At 37.8% G+C, this 25,633-nt stretch overlaps 1 protein-coding gene across 2 annotated transcripts in view; it reads left to right on the forward strand.

The window, feature by feature from the left end:
- Positions 1-2,716: 2,716 nt before the first annotated feature.
- Positions 2,717-25,633, forward strand: part of il11ra (interleukin 11 receptor, alpha) — a 50,131-nt gene continuing 27,214 nt past the window's right edge. The window contains exon 1 of one of the 2 annotated variants that reach the window (XM_039614820.1): positions 2,717-2,873. The gene's annotated coding sequence lies outside the window, so the exon portion shown is untranslated. The remainder of the gene's footprint in view (positions 2,874-25,633) is intronic. The other variant, XM_031753206.2, reaches the window with a different exon arrangement.

A 25,633-nucleotide genomic window follows, 5' to 3' on the forward strand; every position in this document is an offset into this window, starting at 1 on the left:
TATTGCATCTGTGCTAAGGGATTGTCTGGCTTTTCCTTTAGCACCACCACCAGGTTAAAATGTCTACTCAAAGCATAGGATGTACTGACAGAAATCTTGGTACACACATTGCTTTTTATCAGAGAAAGATTGTGATTACTTTGGTGGTGGTGTGCACAAGTTACAACTGTGTACTGGTGGTAGAGCTCAAAAACACAAGGAGGTAAAGACTTGGTTACAAAAATATGTGTTGCTAAAATCTAATAACTGACTGCATATGAACTGAGGTTTAATGTAATCTTACTTACTGACAGCGAGCAGGCCAGCACTGGTGAATTTACACTGGTTTGCTTGAGTATTTGTGTTAAAGTGTTGTAAACTGTGGTATACAAAATGTGGATGATGTACAGTCTATATGACTGATCTTGTTCTTATTTTAAACTTGTTGAACTCTGTAATGAGTTAAAAGGCCCAGCAGAGGGAAGCAGTACCACAGAACATAAAGCAACAAGTGGTTGACTTTTTTTTATATAACTGTAGAGAAATAAGGTAAAGTTTTCTTTCTTTAACATTCACTTCATCGAGATGCTCTAGTGCTATTTCACATTATGAGTACTGAGTGCTTAAATGTGAGCTCTATGTAAGAATTTGAGTTTGAGAAACTGAATATAGTTTATTGGTCGTTGTCAACCAATAATAGCCTACATAATAGACTTAAAGTCTACACTTACTTTAAAGTTTGTATTACAAGGTGCATTACTGTAACGAAATTAAAGAGAAGACACTAGTATAATTTCAATCTAAATTTGAATATGTTTATCATAGAAACAGATATTTAATTGCTAACTTGAAGCCTAGTTTTCAGATGCATGAAAATACAGAAGTGTCACAACAGATGGCTAAATGAGCTGCGGAAAAAGGACCCAGATGAAGGACGGACACACACAAACCAATGAGACAAAAGATAAGGCAGATGGGAACAGAGTGACAGGTACATTTTGTCCAGCAGTAGTAAGACAGATGCCAGGCAAGATAATAGACTGGAAGATACAAACCACACAGATGGATAGGTCATCAGAAGGCAAAAGTAGTACACTCCAACAATGCCACAAACTGCTCTTTCAAAAGTATGAAAGATTTAAATTAACACACACGATTTAAACAAGCAGACAAACAATCAGTGAATGCTCATTTTCAGGAAAGCAGTATTTTTGTAAAGCTTGTAGTGATGGGGAGTTCACTCCACAAGTGTTCTAGGACAAAAATTAAGCAGTTACACTCTACAGAAGAAAAAAAAAATCTCATCGCAAATATGTAAACACTGGATAAGCTGATAAATTAAGATGGACAACCAGACTTTTTCATATCTCTTTTACGCATGCTTGGCAATCACTGCTCTTCTGCTCCTAATGAGCATGTTAAAATGTATCTCTTCCAAGCTGCAGCTAAAAAGGTCAGGGTCAGTAAGGGGGGCTGGCTGAGCTTTTGGAAATTGGAAATCCCCTTTTCAATGGAATAATTGATGTCACCCTTGTATGCCTGATGAGCGGACTGGAATCCAACTGCCACAGTTTGCACTCTAATTGTTCTTGACTGTTAATCATAAAACTGAACGAAAAGCTGCACAAGTGGCTGTTTTTTTTCTGTGGAGGAGATCTAGGTGAGAGGTCAAAGTTAGTTTACAGGAAAAAAGAGTGTAAAACAGACTTTGCACTAGAATTTGTTATGTCAGAAAGTTGTTTTGTCATGTGGTAAATCTGTCCCTGTGACAAGCAGTGGTTTTGTAATATACTGCATTAGACCAACAGATGTGTTTTTCCACCTCTATCATTCATGGGGGAGGCGAAAAGGGAATTATTTCCGATAATTAGCTGTTACTGTCATGTAATTTATTGCTGCTGAAGCCCAGAGCACTGGAACCATTAATTGGTTTAATGTGTTATTTACTTATCAACAAACAGGTAAGCCAAATATAAAAAGAAATAAGTAAATCAGTGGTGCACTTCATGAGACGGGATCAACATTTTAGCTGGAAACCTGTAAAAGGCTGTCTTGCATCCATCGATATCCACATGTTCAGTTACTTTCACGCATAAGAGCTTATTCATGTCTAAACAAAACATTTAGATCAATAAAATAAAATAAAAACAGAACCAACTTAACAATATTATGTATTAAAAATAAATCACCTTAAATACAATTAATATATCCAGTGAAAATCTTTTGTCAGTTTGGTGAAATCTGTAATCAAAACCTGCCTGTCTGCAGCATTACTTTGCCATTAAAAAGTGTTGTGCTTATATTGTTTATATTGCAATACTTATTCCGAATACCTATACCTATTTTATGCTATATGCATAAAAAAATAAACAGGTAAACCATGGGAAAAAATTAATATACATATATTTCATCAGAAATTAAAAGAGGCAGCTTTTATAAGTACATTTTTTATAAGTTACAACTGCCAGAAGTTGAATTTTGATTATTTTCCCTTTTTCATAGTAGAGACACATTTGAAATAAACCTGCATACATTAAAAACAGACGAAAACATTCAAACTTTCATAACCCTGCTGTTGGAGACCTCGCTCTGTTTTTCCATCCCGCATTCCTCATTAGACCTCAGACCTATAGCTCAGCCTCCATAATCTCTTTACAGTTAGGGCCCGCCCACTCAGCCAGGTGATTGACATGCGCCGCCTCCAACGGCGCAGCAGCCTACTTTCCGGCCTCGTTCCTCCCTCCTCCTCCTGGTTGCTGTCCGACTTTGTTGCACTCTTCCCCCGCTACTTCGTGTCTAGTGTCATCGGTGAGTCGAGGAACAACTCGTAGAGGTACCAGCCATGGAAGGCGACAATATAATAATGCCTGTTTGACTCGGGGAGAGTTTCCAAGGTAAGTCCAGCCATTTAAAGTGTTTATCCCGGGCGGGAGAGGATTAGCGGCTAGTAAACTGCCTGTGTGTGTGTGAGGGGTGGTTGGGGAGGGATGTGGGGACTAAAAGTTTAATCCGCCTCACTACACGGGACAGGAGGGAATGAAGGGAAATTTACTCTAGTGTTGTACACAGTGGGGAATTGTCGTACTAGCTTCAATGTGGATCCCTGTTTAGGCTGTTAAACATCATACCACAGTCTTTTTTTCCTCTAGTTGTATTTTAACTTCATGCCTTGCAATTATGGGTAAAACACTGATGGTACCCTGGACAAACAGCACTGGTTACAATGTGTTGTTCTTTTATTATTGATAAACTGAGCATGTCTTTCTGTTACTGTGTTTTAGTTTCAGATTTCCTTTAAAAATGATGCAGTGAGAACAAGGTGCTGTATGATATTTAAATGTGTAAATATTGTTGTGATAGGTGGATTGTAGATTGGTGTGGTTTGGTTCTGGTGTACTGTTTGTATTATTGTGTTATTATTGTGTGCTTGTGATTTGTGTAATTATTTTATAAATATAGTAATATAGTGTGATGAATGTAAAGAAAAAAAAGCCAACTTTCACTGGCTTTCATTGACATGCTTTGCTTCCAGTTCTGAAAACCAAGCACGGGAACTCACTTGGCAGAGTATAAATGAAGCGTTGAAATCATGGCCACTGAAAGCACTTGTTGATGTAATAAACAAGATTAGTCTTCATCCTGCCCTTTGTTGTTGTATATTTATATCTGCAATTAGTTCAAGTTCCAGGTCAATAGCAAAAGCTAACGCTCTGAGAACTCAATCAGAAACCAATACTTACTATAATGCATAAGCAGACAGAGAGACAGACAAAAAAAAGAAAAAGATGACAGAGACAGTGGGATGGGGTCTCACTGCAGATGTGCATTCCTCTACCCAGTGGAGTGATCAAGCTTTTAAATAGAGCTCAACAGGAATGCAAACAGACGAAGCAGAATGATGAAGCCTGGGGGTGTCTCAGGAGTAGGAAAGGGAAGGAAGGTGGGGAGAGAAATCAGAAAAGCAGGCAGCGAGCCTTTTGCTTGAAATTAGCCGTTTCTCGAATGTTGCCCCACTAAAAGGAAAATGTGGGTCAAAGTTCATGCTCTAACATCTGTCTTTATGAGCTTAAAGGCTTTAAGAAACTCATAGTTGCCCACAGTGTAAGCAGTACTTCTGTATCAGTGGAAAAATTCGAACCTTGCCAATAACCTTGTGTATTCCAGCATCAGTGTACGTCTGTGATTCTTTAAAAAGGTGGATGCAGCGAAAAGTAGGATCTGAGTCCACTTTTATTGATCAAGGATTCCACTGGCTCAAGTACATGGCCATCAACAAAAAGAATTGTTACATGTACTGAAAACGAGGATAAGAGGAATATTAAAGTAAGAGCTGTTGGATCGGTCATGATTTGTAGAAGTTCCGTGTTAAATTCTTGGAGATATTGTTTTCAGGAGTCTTAGTACTATATGTTAAAGACAGGAACAAGACAAAACTGCGTCTGCTTTATTGGCTATTATTATTATTTGACTTTTTCAGATATCTTGTATTTTCAGAGAAAAAAATGACTTCTCATTATTACTTTCATTTTGTTTTCGTTATGTTGCAAATTGTCTTTTGACTCTGCATGCTGCGTCTGCCTGTCACTGTGCTGCTGGAACACGTGAATTTCCCCAATGAGGGACAATAAAGGATATTTCTATTCTATTCTAGTTTCTTGTGAGGTGGAAGCAATTGTACTGTTAGCTATCAGTTGGCCAATAGAAGTCCATTTTTCCGCTTCACTCCCATGTGGGAGTAAAACAGAAAACCGGGGTTGCTTAAGCCAGTCTTGTGATGTTAATTTGTCCCAGGTTTTCAGTGGTTCCCTGTTTGATTGCTGTTTATTTTTCTCCTTTAAAATCCATTCAGCTAATTCTGTGCAGAGAGACAGATCGTGTAATTGTTGTTTTGTCGTAGCCAGACGCACAATGGGCTGTGTGGAAAGAGAAGCCAAACACCTGGCGTCTCCCCGTAGCATGCGTGTCACTTACAGCAGTGTTTACTGTTTTTCATTCGGGAGGATGCATCTCAGTTTGGACACCTTTGCGAAGAACCATATTTCTTGACCACTTCACCACTCTGAAACTAAATATACACTGACTAAGAAAAACGAGGCACACTGGGCACCTTGTTGTTTACCTCTGGGATGTTGGCCTACCCACGGATTAAAGCCTTCTGTCTCTATAAAAGGAAAACTTGATGGTATTTTTTGCTTTCTAAACATTGTGAAAAATAGTGGGAACAAATTTGCTTTTTGGACTCACAGACCACATACATATCCAAAAAAGAAAGGGAAATCCAGGATCCTGAGCAGAGTAAAACAAGTCGACTGTGGCTGACACCTGCGTGTTTTGGCTAAAAAATACTATAATATATACTAAAAATATACTAAAAATACTATAGAAAACATTAGTAATCAATTTAATCCTTCAAGAAGTACACAGGATCCGAGACAAGGTTTAATTTAACCCAATCTTCCTCATTGTTGTATGAAGTATTCATTAATTAACTCGCAGCAGGTTTATAAAGACAGATCCCAGACTGTATAGTCTAACTTTCTTCACTTGAGCACATGTTCTGTACAGCTCAGTTCAGTTGAACTCACCTTCTAACACCTCATTTTAGCTTGAGAAGGGTACTGTTATTCAGCTCGCTTTCCCTGCAGACGTCTTTAGCTGGAAGTCCAATCTCTGCTGTAGCTCAGGCCAAAAACCACACGCGCACACAGATACGCTCTGGCTCCACACAGACCTTGACGCAGACTTCTGCATGCACATATATGTAAACGATCCAATGGCTTTGTGCATGCACACTCACACGTTCACATGCACACGGAGCCAAACGCACATCCAAGCCTCCATACTCTTCTCCACACTCATATTTCACTAGTCACTCACAGAGGGCCATGGCAATCAACTTTAAATTAGAGAGAAAGCTGCTCCAAGAACTTGAAGGCTGTTTGCCAGGTCTGAGGCCATACTTTTGGTGTGTGCATGTGTAAGTAAAAGAAAGAGCAGAAGGAGCCAGCCAGATATTAAACCAACATTGAGGGGCCTAGATAGGGGTCTCTCTAGTCCTCAGTGCTGCTGTTTAAGCAGTTTATCCCCACTCACCAGGAGCTGTGCTTAACTGTGCGTTTGAAGAGTTATTATGCAAGCTTCAAACTGGCAAACATTTCATTTCAACATATTTTATGAATTTCTGCCTTTGGAAGAGTTCCCACTGCTACAAGCCACAAGATCAAGCCGCTTAAGAGAGATGCGTCCTCTCTGTTAGGAGCTATGACTCTCTTCTGTGGTCAGCTGACCAATAAGGGCAATGATACTGTGGCAACAGCGAGGGTGAAAGTGTAATATTTGCTAGCCAGTAAGGATTTTTTCATCTCAAAAAAAATTGGGCCTATTCTACAATAATTGTTTCCTTGTTAATGTATAATGGACTGGAACCTGGTGCTTTTCTACTCATTCATGCACACACTTGCAATCCGATGGATGCATCAGGAGCAACTTGGGGTTCAGTATCTTGCCCAAACATACCGATAGACCACCCGCTCTACCATCTGAGACCCAGATGCCCCGAAATGTTAACATACACACTCTTTGATAAATGGGGCCTCGTGTTGAAAAGCTGAAGTATGCTGGATCTGTTTTAGATAGCAGAACTGAACATACAACTGAATGTCACATCAATATTGGAAACAAATCTGGCAGATATTTACATAAGTCTTTTATGAGTATGTTTATTAAAAAAATAAAGCAAGTCCATAAGGACGCATGATTTTTGACATGGCTGTCAACATCTTTATTCTTTATATCAGTTGTATCAGAACAGGTTTTATATCTTTAGGCATTTAGGCATTAGGCAGGGTGGAGACTGGACCATTGCTACCATTGGTACCTTGTTTTCCATCCGTGTAAAGAAGTGGCAGGAAATGAGTAGTTTCCTGCCATTGAGACACACTTAAGTAGTGTCTCAATTACCCAATGCAAAATAGTTACTACTATATCTTTCTCACTATAAGGCGCACTTAAAATCCTTTAATTTTCTCAAAAATCGACAGTGCGCCTTATGTGTGAATTCTGGTTGTGCTTACTGACCTCGAACCAATTTTATGTGGTACGCGGCGCTCAAACGACTTTGGTAAGCTACGAAGCCGGACCACTTGATGGATTGTCGGAGCATTACTGTAGTCAGGAGCCTCGCAGAGTAATCTGGGTCCAAAACTCTGTCCGCTTCAGGTCCCAAAGTCAAACGAACACTGCGGCATCACTGAGAGTTAAAAACTGTCTAAATTCTTTCATCTTTAATAAAATGATCAGCATTGCTGCTTTACCAGATGTAACAATTAAGTTTAACATCCAGGCATCCATGAAAACAGAATTCATTAAATTTCACGGAGTTAGAAGTTAGCAGGAAGTTAGCTCGCTAGTTTCCACCTAAACATGTTATAGCATGTTCTGACTGAGAGATTTCTGAAAAAATGAAAACATATAGCTCTGCTATCACTTCTGACAAAAATGAAGACAGAAAACTAAACAGCAGTGACTTTTGTAGGGTTACGGAAGTTGGGCTAGCTGGTATATAATGATGTGCTACGTGATCACTAGCGACACAGCTATGTTAGGATAACATAAACACAGTGAAGCTGGAGGATGAATGCTAACTTTTTTCCACTAGGTAAAAAGTTAACGTGAGGGTTCCCGATGGTTAGGGACAAATGCAGTCGCATGGTAGGATGCTGTAAACAGACCAAACTTAAGTCAGGAGAACAACTGAGATAATCCATCCACAATATTGAAAACAGACCCGTTCATCGACAGTGCGCCTTATGGTCCGAAAAATACGGTAATTGTCCTTAATTGTGGTCATAGGTAGCTGTTTCCTTTGTCAATTGTCACAATACATTCTATGTTGCATACTCTTTACATCATCTCTGGTATACATCTAAGTTTAAAAACTTGTCATCATGCCACTGAGGATTTATAGTTGTTGGTTTGACTTTAAGTATAGTTAACAGAGAAGGCAGTGAAGGAAATATACCTCTTATAATTTGTGCTATTCCTGTGCTTTTTTTGGGGGGTGGGGGGGTGGGGTGTCAAGGATTAAGCCGCTTATTATAACAACATTTCACAGAAAAAGCTAATAAGATAAAATCTCATGAACTGACATTTGAATTCAAACTTTGTTTGAATTAAAAATGTGATCATGTGTTTCACATTAGGCCAGTCACCACACTTAACTGGTGACACTATTATAGGGTACTGTACTCAACCCAGCAGCATTGTGTCTTCAGTGCTGTTAGATTGAAGGTATGTGTGTGAGTGTATTTACAGCGTCTACATTTTAGATTTTATAGCAAAATAAAGACTATGTTTTGTCAGATGACTGATTGGTGGAAGCCTAAAGATGCAAGGTTGAAATTCTCATTTAATTCATTGCGTTTTTAAAGCAATTTCATTGCAAAGTCATTGTCTTTGCAATGGTAGCCTCATTGTAGAGACTTCTGTGTGGCAGGGTGGTTGTGGTTCCAGGGAAGATATCTGCTAAAGAATGTACTTCCTTCCCTTGCAAATGTACTGGATGATCTTCTGGACCTCGACAGGCTCTCTCAGGAAACTGCTTTCTGTTTGTCACACAGAACGATAAACCCTAATTTTACTGTGTGCTTTTACTATGATGATGAAGAAAGGTGCTGTGAGGTGTGTATGCTTGTTTTACTGTGAGTAGCATATCTCAAATATTAATGTCCATGTGACTGAAAAACTGGGTACTTTTGGCACCTTGCTGCCATTTTGCCAGTGAAAATAACATCTATTAGGTTTAGCTGTATAAACAGTAACTCTTCTTTCCAATGCAGTGTTGACTCTGAAAACAGAGCTCACTCAGGAGATTATTAGTGCTTGGCAGAACCTTAGTCTGTTCTAGAAAAACACTATATTGATTGCAATGGTGTAAATTCTACCTCCGCATTATGTATGGTTATTTGCCAAGCCATCATGAAGAATACAGTGGATTGATTTACAAGCTGGTGTGGAAAAGTTACCAAAATTGTACCTTTTTCTTAGCGCTAACTTCCACCGAACAGGTGGTCATATTTAACATGTCTGCCATGTCAAAACTATTGTTTTGAAAGTTGTGACCCTGTTGTTTTCAGCATTTGAAGAGGTCCTTGCTTTATTCTCTCTGCAGGGTTTATTTTCAGAGACAGGGAAGAACTCTAAGGGCTAAAGGGGAAAGAGATGATTGGTGCTCTTATTTTAGCCTTTGGTCAGTGTAAGTAGTGGTGCTTTCAAGTCTGTCTCCAGTATAAGTTAGGTAGCCAAAAAAACCTTGTCACCTTGCAATTGATCGTAGTTACTAGTGAAATGAGTACGAATATATGGATTTTGAGTGCAATCCAGTGTGGAGACAGCAGCCTCTTAAGGGAAACTTGCATAGACAGCGTTTGCCATGTACATATGTTGTTCAGGCTTTGACCCAGAGTGGCTATGGCAGAGGCTTTGGTAACCTGTAGAGTTGATAAACGTAGTGTTGTTGAAGCTCACGGTCAAAAATTTTTAAAAAAGGGAGATTTTCTGGTGTGAATAATGTATGTGTGTTTTTGATAATCCAAAACAGTCCTTAGTGCTCCCTGTGTGTTCAGTTATTTGCATCAGTGATTCAGTGATTCCACTGTGCATCAGTGATTCCACTGTGTGGCGGGGATGGGGGGGTCATGTTTGTGTATTCCACATGTGAATTGCCATTCATTTGTTTGTGTTGGTATTTGCATGGGGTGGGATTTGTTCTGACGTATCATTTCTCGAGAAAAGCTCATCACTTGAATAGAGGTGAAACTCTTAATTTATCAGTTGAGTCACCGGAAAAATAAATAGCAACTACATTTAAATCATTTCATAATTTTCGTAATTGTTTTGACCAGAAATGTTAAAATTTTCATTTTTCTAAATGTGCTAATTTGATGCTTTTATTATCAAGCTATCAAGCTTGCATCTATAAAAACACGTATTGCGGTGTTTATTGGTTGTGTACTTTCAGTTTTGATTTCCTTTCATCAGAAATGTCGTTTCAAAGTTTTGTGTGATCAAGTATGTGCTGATTGGAAAATAGCGTGAAGCTGGGCTGAAATACTTTGAAACAGTTTATTAGGTTATTTAGTTTTATAGCCACTCTCTTATTGCTACAAAGTATTAACACCATTAAAATGTATGTCCTTATGTTTTACTCTGTGTAATTGAAGTTGTTTTGCAATAACTGTCATCAGTTAGAGCAAAACAAAGACTTTGTTTCATTTTATGCTTGAATATTTGGCGCACTCCAAAACAGTCCTTTACCTCTTTGTGCCACTGGGGACGAGGCTAAAATCTAAAACTGTCACTACTGATCCCTTTAGGTGACTTTTTTTTACCTGTCTCCTCATACATAATGAATAGACTTGTCTGTTTAATTTATATGACAGTTTGTATGTAGCCAAACTGTCTCTGGGGTCCAAAAATGTATGTGTACGTGTCATGACATAATTCAGTTGGAATGTCTAAGGCAAGTAGGTATGAACTTGCCCCCAAATTATAAAATGTGTCTTTTCCTTTTGGTGTCTGTTTTTTTTCCGCTTTGTTTAGTTTTGTTTCTCCCTTGTCCTTATTTCTCTTGCCTTTTTCAGCTTTATCTTTCCCTATCCAGTTTTATTGTTTTATATGCCCTCTGTCTCTCAGTATCTATTTCCTCCCCTCACCCCCCTCCCACTGTGTTGTTGCTTTCATGGAGTGTTGGCAGTCTGAAAGGAGGATAAATGGGTGTATCGAGCATGGTGATCTTATCTTATTTGGCAGGCAGGTGACAGAAACAAATGAATATGAAGCTGAATACACTGCTAATGTTTCTTAAGCAGTTTTCAAGCAGAAATCTTTGTTTTTGCAGGTGATGAAGCTTTGGTTATATCCTTGCTATCAGTGTAAAACTGAAAGAGAACTGTTGTCAAGAAGTAAGGCTTTGGCTGGCTGAATCTAATCAGCTTTCACCATAAAGATTGCAATATGTAATTATTATATCAGTATGATGATGTGGTTTGGCATTTGGAATTGTTGCTGTTTGTTGATTGTTGAATATATGTCACATTATGCATTTGAATTATATGGACTGTGGCTGTGCCACATGATGCCGCTGGCGATAATTCCAATTTAAATTTTTACGTGAGATAAAAATGCCATATCTCGATATCGCTGCTATAGCAACAACTTGTATTTACGTTCCATAGTGCATGTATCAGTGAGGCAAGCCGGGCATGTAGCAAGAGTCAGCCTCTTGTGATGAATTAGTACTTAAAAAGAGAACTGTTTCAATAATATCCAACAAGGTCTGGTCCTTTGCAAAATCAGCATTAAATTTATTCCCGTTAAAGGAAGTAACAACAAATGTGTCCCATCACTTTAGGCAAAAACACACAGTTGAGTACTACCATGCTATGGTGGAGTAGATGCTAGTAGCTGGTGATGCACAACCTAAATGTAAACAAATAACTTCACTGAGCATTACTGGAACACTTGATAGTTGTACTCCATATGACAGGAAGAGCAAATGGTGTTTATGGTAGAAAAGCAGGCAGGACTTTAAGCAACTGGTTAAAAGGCTTGACCCAGATGAATCCCAGGTAGAAAATATTTTTCAGTTTTATATGGTACAGTATAGAGTTACAAGATTAAGTTGCTTCACTTACTGTTAAACTGGTGTCAACCAGTTATTTTATAGTTTTACTTAAAAATTCCAGAGAAAACACTACCTAGGATACTGTTGTGCTTACCTTTGATGGAAAATACCCTTCATTCACACATAAATGATACTGCCTACAAGCAGTTTCTCTTGAAATGTGATACAATTTTGAGGCTATATCGCCCAGTTTGACTATGGGCTAGGATCACAGCAGATGTGGTTGTCCTGCGTGGAAGTAGTGAGAGCACACCTGATCCTCTGCCCTTTCAGCATGTGTACTCTGAACTCTTTGGTAGTAGGTGTCAGTTCTTAGAAAACAATGGTAATGCATTGCAGCTTCTGTGTGTCACTACATCAGTAAGACGATGTTAATACAAGGCCATAAAGAAGAAGCTGGAAAAAAAACAGTTCAGCAGCTCGACATGTTGACGCTATAATGAAAACTTTATAAATACATTTTAATGATGAATTAAATGTTGCTTAACACAAAAATCTGAATACAAACCACTGCATTCTCAGTGGTTCAGGAACCAATAAGGTCATGTTTGTTTGCCAGTTCATGTCCATCCATCCAACTGTAGTAATATTATTATGTATAAATAAATAATAGTTATATAATTTATGTGTATAATTCAACATCTCGAGTTGATTGTGAGTTGTTTAATGGCTCTTTCACTGTGAGACAATCACAGTTTGAACACTAAATGTTTGCTTTTTCTTCTTTGAGTTCCTTCATCTAAGAAAAGGCTTAAATCATAAAGATCCAAGTCTCTTCATTACATTTATCTTAAATGCACAGTTGATCACAGCTTGCTTAATATAGAAATGTCTGCCATCTACAGTTTGTGGATTTTGTTTTTTAATTGTAATTTTCATTTGAAGACAGTTTTATAGCCATTTATCATGGTTGGTTGCAATGAGTCAAGCAAATGCCATTGACATGAATGCATTTCAACAACATTGCTCTGGGCTTAAGAGAATTGGCTGGCGAGAAACTCTGAAAATATCCAGTGATCTAGAGTAGATGGATGTGATAAATGATCCTTAGACTTTGGTTTACTTTGGCAAATCTTCAGTGCTAAACACATCAGATTGAGGTTGTTTGTAGATGACAGTCAATTAATGTTAGAGGATGGAAATAATGCAACAGATCAAATATATGCTTTAATATTTCTATACATGTTTTTGACCATCAGTCAAGGAAGAATACATACTGACACGAAATGCTTTGCATGTTTTGGAACGTGTTAATAACATAGCTTTTGAGATTGATCAGAAAAGACGATACAGGCATTTTGTAAAAGTTATTAATGTGAACTGAATGCAAGAAAATACTATACTAGATCAAATGCCAAATTTACTAGTAAGTAGAACCATACCTTTATAACTTGTATTATACAAGCACTTACTACTTGATGACCATATGGACTGTGTTTGTTTAAATGATTTTTTCATCGAGGCTTTTCCCTGAGTCAACATTAGGCCATTAGGTTAAATAACATTCAAAGGGACACTGCAAAAGCATGGGTAGAAATCTCTGTGTTACATTGATTTCACAAAATGGCAGCACAAAGTCCAGTGCACTGAGACAAATTATCTTATCATCAAAAGATCAAAAACTATACCACACTATACTAAACTTACAGATATATAGTGTATGTGGAAGAGGAGACATCGAACCTCGTACAAAAAACCCCCAAAAACCTTTTGGTGGTGTCACGTTGAGCCGGTTTTTGGTTTTAAAAATCCCTCTGCGTCTGCCTTTGATCTCAGACAGGGTTCATAATCTGACTCCTGGATCACTAAAGAGGCACACACAAACACACACACACACACACACACACACACACACACACACACACACACACACACACACACATTAGACATGAACACACAAACATGGACTATCTGAAAATCAACAAACTTGGGAACCAAATCATGGTGGTGCACTGTAAATCAACCTGCTATCTGCCTTACTATCTCAAGAAAACCCGTTTGATAGTCTGCTGTTTGTGATCCAGGTCTGTGCAGCAGAGCCCTGCAGTCTGATGAGGGCTTTGTTACTCAGTTATTCTGAAAGAAACTTTGTTATAGGTTTCTTGCATAGTGCTTCCAGTAATTAAGGAAGAAAAGGTTGTTAGCCTGCTGTATCTTTTAGAGTATTTACTTCATCCTGACACATATAGGGTCTGTATACTCCAGTGTCTGGCTTGACTGAATAGGCGTACTGTAAAACTCCCAGTGTACACTGCAGCAGAACTCTGTATATGATTGTTGTTTATTTTACTGTATTTTTTTTCCTGATTCAGTCTGAGAGACCTTGATTTAAAGCTCTACTTTCAGCTGTTTCCCTATTAACAAGGGGATTTTTATTTTTTTTTAATGCCCCGAAGGGATTTGTGTCTCATCCCAAGATCAAACCTAGGCATCTTTCACTTGTTAGGCGAATGTGTGAACCTTCATCTATGGAGCCACTCTGAGAGGACTTGATTTAACTGTTAAAACCCAAGATCAAAAAGACCATAACAGTCATTCTGTTCTTAATGGCAGTGTGTAGCAGATGTTGAGTATAGGATAATACATAATAATACTTAAAAAATCATAGGTGGCAAATTAACCCAGTTATTGACAGTTCATACTGACTTTTTAGCCCATTTCACTTCCAAACAGACATCAATCTGCTTTGTTTTTGTTGTTTTTGATGCAGGTGTCCAGAGATCACAGTTCAGGGCCAGCCTTTAAGTGCTGTGAATAATTTGTTTTTCCTCTTCTCTGCTTTACTTTCATTGCACTTATTTTCCCTGTTGCCTCCTTTCTCATTCCATCTCTCTAAATTGCTCTTCCATCACATTCCAGTCTGCAATGAATTAAATGTAAGCAGTCTTGAAAGAACATTTTTTAAAGAAGCCCCCATCACTCGGTTAAATTACACCCTGCAGGCAAATGATGAAACGTATGCGTGCCTGCAACTTATTTTTGCTTTTGTAGAAATGAAAAATAAAAACATCTGGCATATAGTAACTAACTAAATGTAACAGCTTTTTATTTTTTGGTGTTTTATGATTTTGTTTTTCCATTCGTTTGTGATTTGTTTCCTGTGGTGCTAGGTCAAGTGCACATTTATTTAGCTTTTTTGTTATGAATTGGTATTATTTTATTTTTTGATTTCATAGCTAAAGTTCTGTTTTTTTTCTTTCTATCTATCTACAGTTGCTGTAATTGGTCTATTGCTTTCAGGATAGAAGACTTTCAAGTACTGGTCAAATTTTGTTTACCTGTTCTCTCATTCGATATCTTGGAGTTTAGTCAAAGTTTAGCCAATTTAGGCAGTTTCCTTCCAAGTAAAGGCCTGTGTTGCACTTACACATTTTAAAGTGAAATACGAGTGTTCAGTCTCCTTTTAAAACAGTTCTGTCCATGAAAACCTTGTCAGACTTTGCATTTAGTTAAAGATCTTTACCTATAGTCAGTTGCTGTATTTTTCAGTCAAGTTTTATGACTGGCAGGAGAGGCATTCATCATATAAAATGTGGATTGCATTAGGATCGTTCTCTCTCTGTGCCTTTCTTTTTGTTTGTCTCTTTGCCAGAAGCATTTTTGGAAGGGCAGTCAGACAGTAGTAATCAAGAAAGCATGAGTTTCTCATATTCAAGCACTCATAGGATTTTCTTTCCTTGGTTTCTACTGTGTTGTGATTGGAGGTAAAACCGGCTGTTTCACTGTGCCCTTGTGTATAGTAGGACAACCACTGAGGTTTAACATGGAATGGTACTGTTTTTCTTCGGTTCTTTTGCACACTTATTCTTGTGTTTTGTTTAGTTTTTTCTTCTTCTTTACCACTTTCTCTTATCACTACACTATAAAATCGACCTGTTTTTTTTTTTCTTCTTTTCAGCGTGTTGAGACAGTCAGTCAGCCGGTCTGTAGTAATCGGAAAAGCATGGAGTTCCCAGCACAGTGAGTCATCTCCAGCGAACAGGGGTCGCGCATGTGTGTAGGATGGTTGAAATGCGAGTGGGTGGCAGGGGGTGGGATTTCTGTTCGTGCGGGTGTGTGTTGGGGGTGGGTATGTATGGTCCACATGTTTGTGTAGTTTGGGCGTATATGTTCCCTCATGTTTTTCCTTCCTGTTGAACAAGTTAGAGGTCTCTGCTTGCTGTGTAATGGTCATCAGTTAGTGAGAGTCAGGCAAACATAAATTGGCGTCATAAAGAAGAAAACAAAAACTCAAGCTTTATAGCACCTACTTATCTCTTGTTTAACATTCTTAAGTTTTATTGGGCATTTTTATTTGTTTTGGTTAATTGACAGTTACATATGCTCTATGTTATCATTAGAAATGCTTTGACAACTGACTGATAATAAACATTGAGTTTTCATTCCGTTTTAGATTTTTTTTTTTTTTACAACAATAAATTGGGTGGGTGTATAGTTGGTTGGAAAGTGGGTGAGTAGGTATGTGCACGCCTAGCCCTAGCTATTTTTTAATATACAGTGCTGGTTAACTGTTGGTTACACAGCCACCTTCCAACTGGGTTTTAACATTATTCCTATCTGTCTGTGATGGGAAGCTCTAAACTAGCTTGACATTGTGTTTGCGCCGTGCTATGCATGCTGCCAAGTGCCACATATTTGAGCTACATTGACAATACTTTCATACCAATAAAGACTAATTAATGGTTTCTTAGATAAAAACGTAAAAACACACAGACACAAAATTTCTTCAGATCTTTAATGCCATCCATCCGTCCAGTATATTGCGCTCAGTTTTAGTATTTTCTGAGTGTTTTCTTATTTTTAGACTTCCAAACTACTCCAACCTGCCCATATTGTTTTTAGCAAATTCAAATTTTCTTTCTAAGAAGTATAACTGACAGTGTATACAAACTTTTTTTATTTTCAGTTTTAAACAAATCCTAAAGTTAAGTGCCCCACGTTACTGGGCGGTGCATCTTTGTACAACTAAAATCTAACTGAAAATGAATTGCAGCATATCCACCTGCATTTTACATGTTTTACAAGTCTGCGTTGCTCTGTAATTACACCTCTAAAATGCTGTTTTGTAGAGCGGTTCTATACTGCCTTGAGTGTCTTCAAAAACTTCAAAAACTCCAAAAAGTGCTTAAAAACACTGAAATGACATGAGGTAGTCGGAGCAAATCAAGTTTGAGTTGGTGCTTACAAATGTAGAACAAAAGGTAGCTTAAATTTCATTTAAAAACCTGTGGAATAACCAGTGTAGTCTATACATGGGTTTTAAGCCATATGGCAAAATGCTAATGTTGTTTGGCAGGCTAATGCTATCTACTATTATTAGAAAGCCAGGTAAAGTCACAGCCCATTACATATTTCTGCAAATATATTATAGTGCCCTTGCAAAATATTTCATGTTTGGATATTTACACATATATACATGGCATATTTCTAACGAGCAGACATGTACTCATATTTATGGATTATTATGTGCATGTCAGGCTGCTGCACAGGCTAATTGAATTGTTACAGTATCAGATATATCAGAGTTTAATCTCACCGGTTCTAGTCACTGGATGATCAATTGCATCTCTAATTAGTACTAATATTAGTTTCGCTACCACAGCAGACACTGCAGTGTAACAAGCAGGCAGTGCTACCATGTTCAAGAGAGTCATGTGTATCCATCATGTTCATTGTAGCTGAAATCTGGGTCTTTTTAATATTTAGAAGAAGAAGAAACTTGAGTTAAGTGTTTTGATTCTATGCTAAACTTCTGCTCCATTAGACTTCAGAGTTGTTTTCTTAACTAATCATTTTTCAGATTAGGATTCTCTAAAAAGCAAGGGTTGCTAACCTGTTATGAGGTAAGGCACTGCTATCTGAACATTTCTCACTGTAATGAAATAGTGTCAATGGGAACAAATTACAATATTCAAAAAGTGTAAACAGTCCACTTCATCATAATTTTTTTGTGTATATTCATCCACTTGTGTGTTTCTCAGTGTTGAACAAAACACACATCTTCAGCTATCTGCTTCATGTCTTTATAATTGTTCCCAGCCGTAGAATGGCGCCAGTCAAATGTACATGAACGCGCACTCACACATACTCAGATGCAGAAACTCTCAGCAGATTATCGGAGCAGTGTGGCAAAAAACAGAACTGGGCAGTGGTTGCTGGTCGGCGAACCTGCTGGCTTATTGACTTGGACTGAGTTAGATAAAGCTTTCATCAGCAGCATATGTGTGCAGGCACTGTGTGTAAATGTGTGTGTAGTTGGTATGATATTTTTTGGGTCTTTGACAGCAAGCCATGAAATGACACATGACTTGCTTATTTTCTATTGCTGGTAGAATTCAGCTGCTTGTTCACTTAGCATAAAATTCAAATGGCATTGATCACAAAGTCACAAAAACGTCTATCTCACGTCCTTCCTTTCCTTTAGTCTCTGGCTGTTTATACATATATTTGTGTATGAGTTTATCTATATATTTATCTCTTTTATGCATATTGTTACAGTTTCTGATGATGGGTTGGGTATGCTACTAATTGATCACATTTGGCTGTGTCTGTGTGTAAGGCTTTGTTGGATAACAGAGAGCAGATGTGGGAGGGTAAGTGGGTGTATGTTTAAAGAGCTTGTCATTGGCTCATACAGAGCAGATGTTGTTGGGCCATCATCTTCTTCTGGCTACTAGCAGTACTGATTCAGATGCTGGACCGAACGGTGTAAACTGGAACTCACAGTACAAAAAGCATACAAAAGCTCATTGTTGCAACCTCTCTGTTAGGATGTGTAGTTTGTTAGCAGAGTGATAGATGCTTTGACGTTTGTTTAGGTCAATATACGGTTGAATGGAAGTTCTAACTAGGACACTAAAGCTATGGAATTTTCCAAACCACAGCAATAAAAGACTGCGGTTTACGGTAATATTCTGGTACTGCCAGCTGACTCCAGCTGAACGTAGTCCAGACGGTTAAGCGTAGTTAAGCACAGCCAAACATGTTGAGTGGTGAGATCACATCTATGCTTGATTTTTGTTAGTGGAAAGGTTTTCTTTGTCACCTTTTTGTATTCAGTTTATTTTGGTTCACTCCGTACATTTACAAGAAAACCACAGCTTGTAAACAAATGTCACCAGAACTTTTTTTTGGATTTGGTTAGGTTGACAGTCTTATTTTAGATTAATTGCACCTTTTTAATGTTTAAAGGCAAAATCTGAAACTGTTCAACCATGCAACTTGTTTTGGTGTATACAACAGCGCTAGATACAAATATACATTACAAATACCTAATTAAACTTAAAAAAAGTATGTTGCACAACTCATGTGTACATTTACAGAGTAATAGGAAAAAGAATTTTGTGTGACGCATCCAAATATGTTTTGTGTTTTTCATGTCGTTACTTGATTTAACTGCATATGAGTGGTGCAATGGGGCTTCCAAAATACAGTAAAAATGATAAAATTCTTGAAACCATATTTTATGATTGAAAGGCTTATTGTGCTAGGCGACAAGTCTGACCACAGTTGAGGAGTAAATGAAATGCACACATGCGTGTCTGGTTGCATTTTTCTAATCTCTTAGATAAGCAAATGTACATGACATGATGACTGGCAGTTTTCATTCCACTTTGTACTGCTTCAAACTAAATAAAGTTACACCCCTATAAGAAGGTTTGTTCTGACTGATGCTGGCAGGGAGCTTCCACAGGACAACATCTGCTTGGCTACTATGTTTGTGGTCACTTGATTCTACTGAGAGCTGCTAAGCTAGAACAAAATGTCTTGGCTTATATAAGTTGGTTACCAGCAAAAGAGAGGCTTGATATTTAGTTGGAAAAATCTTTAAGTCACAGGAATGACATCAGTCTGGGAGATCAAGCCATGTTTTGTGTCCTGTAAAAGAATAGGCTTCTGATTCTTACCATGTTCTTTGAAATCATCAAGATTATTAATGGTGGAAGCTTGGCAATCATTTGTTTGCTTTTTTAATTTAGTCCCATAAATAATATTTCAGTAGACTGATGAGTTGGTAAAGGGTTATAAAAATATTTGTATAGATAGTTGTATTTGCATATAAACCTGGTCTGGTATGGACCAGACCATTGTGACAGATGTTACATGTAAATAAATGATCATGGATTCTTTGACAGTATGTTACAAGCTAGTAGTTTGCTGTTTGCCTAGAAGGTTTAGCTAAAGATCCTCAGCGGTTAGCAGTGGGACTGGTTTTGAACCACAAGAGTTTCATCAGATCTCTCCTGTTTTTTGGATCACTATGGTCTTGCATTAACCAAGAGACTGAATGCTGGCTGTGGTTAGTATCACCACATGGTGTTTACACTGACTCTGACTGCTTGTATATTTTTTACTAATTCCTCTTAAGGATCGAACACCACGTTGTGTGCAAGAGGGTGATGATGATCTGTGGTTGGGGCTAAGCAGGTGCCATAGTGTACAGTTTAGATTCATGATTTCTTACTTGCTTCTAACCTTTTCAAAAAGAAGCAGTGCAGGATGTATAACAATACCAAATGTGCACAGAAAGAAGAACTAGCAGAAAAATTTAGCTGATGCTTTGTTACTAGACATGGCTTAAAAGGTCCATCATCAGCAAAACTGTTATTGGTCATCCATCAGTATCTAACTGGATTGCTTTTTTTCCCCCCTCCAGCTGCAGCGTTTGAGCCACATAAACACTGGTTCGATTTGATTGGAAAGATGATTTACTACAGCCTCCATATAAAAGATTAGGCTTGGATACAACTTCAGATTTTGGATTAAAGTAACCCAGACACACAAACAATAACAACCATCTGAAGTAATTGTAATTTTTATTTTCACCTTTAAAAGAAAATAGGTCACTTAGAATTTTTCTAAACTGAAAATTATTATTATTTTTTTACTTTGTTTTTACTCTAGGTTCATTTTTTTGTGTGACTGTATACTGCTGTAAAACAAAACACAAATATCAGCATATTGCATTTTTTTGAGGAGCTGGAACCAGCCTTAGTCTAAAAACAATAATCAGTTGACAGATTTACTGTTGATTCATTTCCTGGGGATCAACTGGTTGTTTATGTAAGAAATGGCACTGTTTTTATCCTGATCTTTAACTTCAGACCCAAAACACGCTGGAGTGAGAGTGCTCACAAAAGAACTGTTGCTGTGCCGATACCAGAATACCAGTCTTTTTTTTTTTTTCTCATTGCATGTCGAAAACTTCTTTATGGCATACTGGGAGAAGTGTTTATAAACCAGTTTGACATTATGGCATTAGCATTGCTTTTCTGTCATCGTTAACCCACTTCACAACCACTTGTTTACTGTTAAATCGCAACTAAGTCACAAAGCAGTTTAAAGGAGCAGCTAAAGGTGCATCATGTTTTACTTTACGATTTCTTTACAGTCTTTGAATTTTCACTGTGACTTTTATCACCCACATGCAGAAGTACAATGACAAACAAAAATGTACTAGTACACAAAACCGAGTGACGTGTGTGGTTATGTGTGTCTGTGTGTCTTTGTACGTGTGTGTGTGTTTTTTGTGTGTGTGTTTAGCTCTGACTTCACCCCATTATGCCTTTCAGTATGTGTTTGTTTGTATGTGAGGTTGGCTTCAGTATTACAAACTTGTATGCAAGCAGGATTGCGGTCTTCATTCAACTGTGTGTGTGTTTGCATGTGTGTGAATAGCTGGCATATGGTAGCCATCTAGCTCTGGCGGCAGTGCTGAAGGAAATTCCAGCGTCGTAGAACTGAAGCCAAGATACTGGTGCTGCCACACACATGCACGCGGGTACACACACACACACACACACACACACATACACAGAACAGTACAAGTTTGTGATACTTCTGCCAAAGTCATGGACACAGAATAATATCTTACATTTGAAACTACTAACAAGTTGATGGAAAATTCTCTTTTCGGCAATAACCCAAAATGACTTAAAAAAATTACTCCCACTCTTTCCTCCTAATGAACTCTTCTTGCTTTATTTTGCACACACATGCATAAAACGCACACCATCTCAGGCCTTGGTCTGTGGATTGGCTAGGTGCTATCTCTGTACACAGATGGCAGTCATTATTTCTTGTGTGTTTAGGCTTGGGTAAAAATTGGAAGTAGGCCTAAGCAGTTTGACTGCTGGGTAGTATTACCAAGGTTTAGTTTCTGTTGGGTCCCATGCTCTGTTTTCACTGTCAGTTGTAACTAGTTAAGGTACTCAAAAAAGTATGTATTACACATAACTGTTTACTTTTCTTAAAAGTAATTTTCTGTCCTTTAATTACTTGACGGAGAAAGTAATTTGTTACTTTTGGATTACTCCAGTAATACACACACACACACACAGATACATGTGGGAACACATGCATCTGTGTGTGTTTGTTCAGCACTCTGGTGATGCAACTCAGATTTCGTTGTGTTTTCAAATGAAGTGACAATAAAGGCTTTGAATTTGAATAAATGACCAGAAACACATTTTCACATAATTACCGGTTCCATACACTGACACGGATTCTTATCCTAATAAGGCCACATACTGTCTTTCTTTTAGTATGTGAAAAGCCTTCAAAACAAAGAGACTTCGAAGTAATTGCCACAATGATTCTACACACATTTACAGGCATAAATGGAGTCTACTATAAGGCTGACGGCTAATCACTGACTTTATTACCTGTCAAAGTTCAGCTCTGGCTGCTGGGCTGGGGTCAGCAAACACTAAGCTTTAAGATCACTTTGGGTTCCTCACTATTATTACGTTAGCATGCTCTCTGTGCAGATGCTTGCTAAGAACTGAAGTGTTAGCAATAAAAATAAATGTAAAATCCATATTTCCACTCCTTAAAGGCTGTAGACCCCTCCAGACCGCAGAACCATTGTAATGCAAGTAATGACATTGTAACTGTTTTGTAATTACTAAATTTAGTACAATAACGCTCTGGCATACGTCCTGACCGTAACACATTTAATAGGTCTATTTTTCATGTATGTATGGATTGAGCTATTTTAAAGTCCAACTTTATATTTAGAGCTCCTGTCCTGGTCTCAGTTTGTCAGTAAAAAGATGTCAGAACGCAGAAGAATAGTGTTAATTCATTTCCAGCTCCACAATGATTGAAGTTTTAATAAAAATATACTTGCCCTTTTATTGTCCTATTTTTTCCTCCTTGTAAAGGAATAATTTCCCATGCTTATCACTTTTCCTATCTTTCTCAGGATCATGACACCTCATCTTTCCACTTCACTTGTCTTCTTATCTTGTGCACTCAAGACACGTCTGCATTATATGGTTTTGGTTTTGATACGTGACTGAACGCTTTTTCCCCTCTCTGGGTACCTATAACATTAGTGTTTCTCCCTCCTATGCATTTTTAAAAATATCTTTGTAGTTTTCTCCTATTTCATTTTAAACTCTCATTAGTAGTTGCTAGAATCTCTCTTGGATCAGTCATAGCTGTAAGGTGAGACAGAGCATGTACCTGGCAAGCTGGGACCAAAAAAGAAATGTAAGAATTTGGGGAAAAACAGAATATGCAAAGGGCTAAAAATCATAATGGGCTAGGTATTATTTGATAAACTTTTATGAAATGGTTTGTCTCCATAGTTTAATAGTTGAGTTATGTCAACTATTAAAGTTGTATGTATGACTTGTCGAGTATGTAAGACATCAAGAAAATTATAAACTATGAAGAAATTGGTGTTAGGATAAAGGCAAATCAGATAAAATTTAAATTCTGATAAATTGCTGTGCCAGTAAGATGTGTGTGGTATCTTACTGGCTTTTCCATATCTCATGCGTTAACCAAGCAGAAACATCATAGAGGTTGCAAATGAACTCGGAACTGGAAATTTGCAGTTCCTTGAAAGCCCACTTGTGCCTGGTCCTCCCCAGTAAAGGTTGGTGACACCCCAGCTTTTAAAGTTATGCAGGGGGCAACCTGCTTCTGTCCGACTCACAGTGACTGCAGTCACTGTGAAAATAATTGGTGAAGGTTTGACCTGTCGTTCCTGATGTGTGGAGTCGTCATTGTCTGTAGCTCACAAATCCATGCCCAGCTCCAATATAGTACTACATGTCGGTTGTAGATGCCAACAGATTTGAGATTTATCATGGTAAGCCACAGTATTATCTCAAACAGACTGGCTGTAAGTGCCAACTTTAATCTGACTCTCTTATTGCGCTTTTATCCCTGGTGTATTGTTGTCTTGACTTACTAAAGTGGGTTTGAAGATGGCAACGCACTTCAAGTGGTTTCACACTTGGTTCCTGTCTTGGATGTGACCGTTTGAAAGGCAAGAATCTTGATTGCACATCTGTTTTCCTTATTGCGACTGTATCCTTATTGTCATTTAATAGCACCCATGTTGGTTTTTTGTACCTTAGAAATGACCTTAAGTACAATTTAAAAATATAAATGTATAAATTAAAAAAAATTAAAAGATTGGGGGGGGGGGAAACCCACGTAGAGTGCTTCACAAATTTATTAGACCACTCCTATAAAAAAAGAAAACACAAATATTTTAGAAATTTGTCAAAAAGTTGTTTTTAACGATAAATAAACTGAATTCAGATTTTATTCCCAACTTTGAGCCAGCACACTGCAACCACTAGACTAGACGCGGAGAAGTCAGAAATTACTCAAGCATGACAGTCAACCACTAACTCTAATAAAATAAAATAAAAATGCAAGTGCTTTACTGTTTTTTCAGCTTTTTTTTAATAAAACAGTATATTTAAAAATTCATAGATGAGAACAAATTGTATATTTTAGTATTAAATAATATGTATTCAGTTAAAAAGCTTATTTGAGCACTTATAATGCAGTTATTGAGCACTGTATATTTAATAATAGTAATAATTCATGGAATGATTGGCTCCTTACAAAACAGGCTGGTAAAATTTAAAACTAACATTAAAATATATCAAATATTTAAGCCTCTGAAAGGAGCTGCCTTTTAGAAAAACCAAAATAAATGAAGACTAAGGCAACAAAAACATAGTCCTGCAGTACACCTTTTCTGTTTTGGGTGCACTTGTGGACATCAGTATCTTCTTCTCATACTTGTACCACCAACCCAGTTTCCCACACTTACACAAACGAATAAATCGACTGGGATACATTTAGACTGCATGCATCTCTATTTCACACTGATATGGGTGCGCATTCCCATCCATATCAGTGAGTATTTTCCACTTACATGGATAGGCATACAAATAAGCTGAAAGACATATGTCCACAAACTTCCAGGAAGCCTGGCGCATAATGAAGCTCTTGACATGTGGAAATACAAACACACACATGCCAGTCGGCAGTGTTTTTGTCGCCTGGAAAGGTCAGACAGAGCGGGTGTGCAGTGATTGCCATAGTGACCTGGGCAAACACCAGTGTCATTGTAGTCCTTGCCCATCATCTTGCAATAAGCCATGTTGTTGGTTTAGCGCACACTGTGTACTTTTTTAACTCTCTGTCTGTGTGTACTTTTTTAACTCTGTCTCACACAGACACACACAATATACACGCTTAGGTTAGGTAATCCCTCAGTTGGTCATCATTGTTTTCTTGAATGAAGTGACACACACACACACACACACACACACGTACTCATATACAAGCTGATGACCCAACAATGCAGGCAATATTCTAAATTAAACATCATGTAGGTTAATGTTTGATTCATGATATCGACTCCAGTGACTCGTCTTTATGAACAGGACATCCTGTAATATTTTTTTTGTCACTGGACAGTAAAACAGTGAGTCTGTATGAGAGTGTGTTTAATAGTTTTTGTGCATTTCTTTTTTACACTTAACAGCACCATTTATTTCCATTTGTTAATTTTTGCCTAAATGTTAGCGTCCCGTTGTTTGCTCTTTGTCCTTTCTCTCTGTTTCTTCTGCTCTATTTTCTCTCTCATTCTCTGTCTCGTTTCTTCTCTTGTAAAGCTGTTTGAATGTGCCGTGGCATGCCAGAGTCTGAGTG

Source organism: Oreochromis aureus, linkage group 7 (genome assembly GCF_013358895.1).
Source record: "Oreochromis aureus strain Israel breed Guangdong linkage group 7, ZZ_aureus, whole genome shotgun sequence".
Taxonomy (NCBI): Eukaryota; Metazoa; Chordata; class Actinopteri; order Cichliformes; family Cichlidae; genus Oreochromis; species Oreochromis aureus.